Source organism: Patiria miniata, unplaced genomic scaffold (genome assembly GCF_015706575.1).
Source record: "Patiria miniata isolate m_02_andy unplaced genomic scaffold, ASM1570657v1 HiC_scaffold_20, whole genome shotgun sequence".
Taxonomy (NCBI): Eukaryota; Metazoa; Echinodermata; class Asteroidea; order Valvatida; family Asterinidae; genus Patiria; species Patiria miniata.
This window is the reverse complement of record NW_024037059.1, coordinates 27,540,954-27,545,561: the sequence shown is the minus strand read 5'-3', so window position 1 is coordinate 27,545,561 and position 4,608 is coordinate 27,540,954. Positions and strand designations below refer to the sequence as shown.

Genomic DNA, 4,608 nt, shown 5'->3' with positions numbered 1-4,608 from the left:
CCTTGCATTTTTATCAAAAACAGGGCAAAAAAACCTTTTTATCCAAAATTACAAACGGTAAGGCGTCAGCCTTGCATTTTTATCAAAATGGGGGAAAGCTAAGTTTTTATCACAAATTCAAAACGGTAAGGGCTAATGAAGGGGTTAGCCTTGCATTTTTATCAAAATGGGGGAAAATTAAGTTTTTATCACAAATTCAAAATGGTAAGGGGTTAGCCTTGCATTTTTATCAAAGTGGGAGAAAGTTAAGTTTTTATCACAAATTCAAAACGGCAAGGGGTTAGCCTTGCATTTTTATCAAAATGGGGGAAAGCTACGTTTGTATCACAAAATCAAAACGGTAAGGGGTTAGCCTTGCATTTTTTTTCAAAACAGGGCAAAATTTTTTTTATCACAAATTCAAAGCGGGTAGCGGATTAGCCTTTCATTTTTATCAAAAAGGGACAAAAAGAATTATTTATCACATATTCAAACCGGTTCGTGGTTAGACTTGAATTTTTATCATAACTGGTCAAAAGTTTAACTTTTCATCAGAAATTCAAAACTGTAAAGGATTAGCCTCGCATTTTTATCAAAAAGGGGCAAAAACAAATTTTCATCATCAAAACGGTAAGGGGCTAGCCTTACATTTTTATCAAGAAGGGGCAAAAACAAACTTAGTTTTTATGGTAGTTTTTATCAAAAAATAGCACGAACATAAATTTTTATCAAAATTTCAATACGGTAAGGGGTTAGCATTTACTTTTTATCAAAACATGTTCAACTTATGCCTGTGCAAATCCGAAGGTAAAAGTGGCGAACAAGACATTGTTTAGACTTACCACTTAGACGACTTGCATGATGTCAGACTTCTTGGGTGTATTGTTTCAAAATGAATGTGTAAATTGCAAGTTTGCATCGACAGGTCTCGCATATGACCAAGAAAAATTACCGCAAATAAATGTTTAACTGGAAAATACAAGACTACCTATAGTCGAGCCTTAAGCCGAACTGTTTACAAAATCAGTCACAAGTCATCACAAGTCAGCCAAGAGTCATTCAGTCTCAAATCTATTCAACGTGACTGATCTGGTTACATCTCTGCCCAAAACAGCCAAGTCCAGTTCTGCCCTCTGCAAATCTTGGGTGTCGGCAAGCTCACCTTGGCCCCCTCTCCAAGTCTCTTGTCCAGTTTTTCACACTCCTTGTTGACACTGTGATCAACCTCATTCTCATCAATCTGAATGGAAAAAAAGAAACAAAAGTTTCATTTAAAACAACATATTCTCTGTATCTCTGGTAACTGTGATTTTACAAAACTTGCCACAAATTTGTTTCCATGTGATACTTCAAATGCTTGGCACTGAAAGCTTAGTTCTTTATTTTTCTGCTCCTGTAGTATTGAATAGTTATCTTTGGTTCAAGTTAGGGCACATCTTAAAAGTTGAAATGTTCCAATTCCATAAGCTTCTTTTTGGAGCACTGTGTGTTCCCAATGTGTTCCCAACTGTGGCCTAATTACAGAAGTTATTTCTGCACCAGGCAATTTTGACTTTGACTCAACCATGTGTCCCGTCCGAAATTTCAAGTTAGAATGATTTGCTCTCTTTTGACATTGACCTTCAATACTTTAAAACATAAATCAAATGGCCATTTGTGCTCGTTTTGTTTTGGCATGGTACAAAAACCTGGCTACACTTTTAAACAATTTGGAACAGCGACTCAACTTCTAAGTGGCATTTGAAAGGACCATGGCACATCTTGATTTTAGACGTAAATCCACTCATGAGCTAGTATATAATATTTGAGCAGATTCGCTGATCAATTATGCAAGACCTCTAGATTTTGACCAATCAGAGGGCCCTTTCTATATCAGGCCTTCGGTCATTCACCCATTGTCGCATCATATACATCATTAAAAAAAAACCTCCAGACACAACATGGGATACGCTGTGAATTGAGCACACAAAGGCTGTGGTCAGGCACTCTGTGTTATGTTACGCAATACACCCCAAGCTTGTCTAGATTCTATAGATCTAGGCCCGGCCGTTGTTTTAGTATAAAACACTGCATCGGAATCAACCAATCACACTTGTACCTGTTGTCAAGATTTCGGAATGAAATTACGTCCTGATTTAACGTTGACTCTGATTGGCTACCGTAGCTCATGGCACAGCACACATTTGCATTCCTAGACGTTTGAATGGAGTTAGGGCTAGAACGGGTGATACTCAGACTACTCATGAGCTGAACCTAATGCAAACTGGTGCAAATCTACAGCAGGTTTGGACAAAAACTTAGTTTTGAGCCGCCATCTACACTTTTAGTGTAAAATTTGTTTGGACAAACTTGGTCAGTGATTGGTAATTATCTGTTCAATGGTAATTTCACCTTTGTGAAATGAAAATCTAGTTGGGCTTACTGATTTTTGGGATGGCTTGACTCTTGATCGCCAGTCGGAACCATGTGGATATAAATTGCCAAATAAACACAAGATGTGAGTAAACTTACTTGTTGAGTTCTCTGGGCATGTTTGCCCTTTCCAGCAACTGGCACAGCAATGGTTCCATGTTGCTAGATTCAAGCCCATCAAGCTTGACGTCGATGCACAGCAGACTGTTCAAGATCTCCCTCCCTTCCAGAGCCTCAAACTCCGCCCCCTTTCCGAGCCCTCCCATGCCTACAACAAAGAGTAGCCGCCGAAGAAGCGTAAGTAAGCACTGGAGTCATCATTGATGCATTGGACATCATGGATCGCTATCAGCGGGGCCGTTTTGGTGCCTAGTTGGGTGTCTTGGACGAAACGACTCAGGAGACGTTGGAGGATTTAGTGCGCCCTGCTGGGGAGAGGCTTGCGACGGACTCATGAGAGAAAAGCTGGGGAGAACCAAGAAGGAACACTCGGTGTCAGGTGGCTTGGAATTTATGCTAGCAGTAACTCTGCATTTGGGTTTCTAATAAAGCAGTTTAACCCATTCATAAAGACATGAATGATTTCAAGTGAATCGATCTGGAGCAAAACATTACCTAAACATGGGCACAACAAGCCAATAACCTATAATGAAATTGAGTACAATCAAATCGTCTTTTACTGAATCAAATACGACTCTTCTGAAAAGCTATTTTAACAGGTTTTTAAAAATAATGTTAAAGGCGTATAGGATCATTTGCATTTAATCAGATCAGACTGGTTTTTAAACGTATACATACAAACATGTATATACCGTACAAAATTTTCTTTTTCTGTAATTTTCAGATATAGAAGGATTTGGGGGGTAAGTATTTAATAGCAAGTATTTTAACACTGACCTATTTAAAGTTTTGTGTTCATAGATGCTGGGAAAACCAAGAAAAAAATGCTGTTCTTGTCTTGAAGTATGGTTCCTCACCCTACTTCAGACAAAACAGAGCAATTTATAGGCGTCAGGGAATTGTACCGATAGGGTCAGGGAACCAGACTAGCTGGCTTGCTCGCACTCACGGATGTGTAACCGATTGCAAACAAAATGTGTACTAACTATAATTGGCAAATTGGGGGCAGTATTGAAAACAGTCAGGTTTTTCCAACGATGGTCGGCCGACAATCATTGGAAATTGATACAAAAAATCCACTTTTCTGGAAAATGACAGCACACCAGGTGCCATGATTTCACAGGACACTTGAGACTATTATTCACTGAAATTTCATAATAATTTAGTAATTTTGTTTTTTGATGTTTGCAAATGTTGCATACCGCGGTATTAACTTTTACACCCCCAAAATGATTCCGTCTGTCTTGCTGTCATTTAGAAAACCGAGTAATGTAGGGGATTTCCAACGATCAGTCAATCGACTCATTTTTGAAGAAAGAGTTACAAACACACAAATTATGTTTCATGATCAAAAGTGTTTTTTTTACTGTTTTCTAGGGGGGAAATGGTATCACTGAGCTGAAACTTCAATAGGTTAGGCATTCAACATTCTTCTTTTGATTTTGAATGGTCTTATTATTTGAAAACGAACAAAAGTCATGAATATCAAATGATCCTATATGCCTTTTAAAATAAAGATCTTCCCTTTTGTTACAATGACCTTTTTATTTTCTAAACGGACTTTCCTACAATGTAGGTGATATTATGCCCATTTGAAGTTTGTAAATTTAAAAGAGATACAGCTTGTTAAATGTTTTGGTTATGCGTTCTTGAACTGCTACACAAATGGAATCACTTACTGTCTCGCATTCCCTTGATGATCAACAGGTCATCAGCTTGCCGTAAGGGACGTCAATGACTTCATCAACCTCAGTCGCTGGACGATGACACGGTCCACCTCGGGGCTGGTCAGATCCTCACAATTCCTGTGAACATTGGCAGAAAAATCATCATCTATGGGAAAAATTACCAAGACAACAATTGTGCAAGAGAACTAGTTCCAAGCAAGATAAATCACATGGGAATGAAGCTGGTAACCGGCATCTGCTAAACAATGAACAAATTCTATTCTTTGTAGCGTTGTAACGAGACACTGAATGTTGTGACTTGAGTTGAGTCGAGTCATTTTAAGGAAGTGACTTGAGTCAAATCCAGTCGGGTGGAGTAACAGTGTGTGGTTGAATCGAGTCAAGTAGAATCTGTGCTCTAGTCAATTTA

At 38.6% G+C, this 4,608-nt stretch overlaps 1 long non-coding RNA gene across 1 annotated transcript; it reads right to left on the bottom strand.

Moving 5' to 3' along the window:
• Window positions 1-357: 357 nt before the first annotated feature.
• On the bottom strand, window positions 358-4,260 carry LOC119727081. The gene is made up of 3 exons (XR_005270889.1): window positions 4,191-4,260; window positions 2,491-2,856; window positions 358-1,219 (listed from the first exon to the last, which is right to left on the bottom strand). It is a non-coding gene; the product is annotated as an uncharacterized LOC119727081 (long non-coding RNA).
• Between the last annotated feature and the right edge of the window lie 348 nt (window positions 4,261-4,608).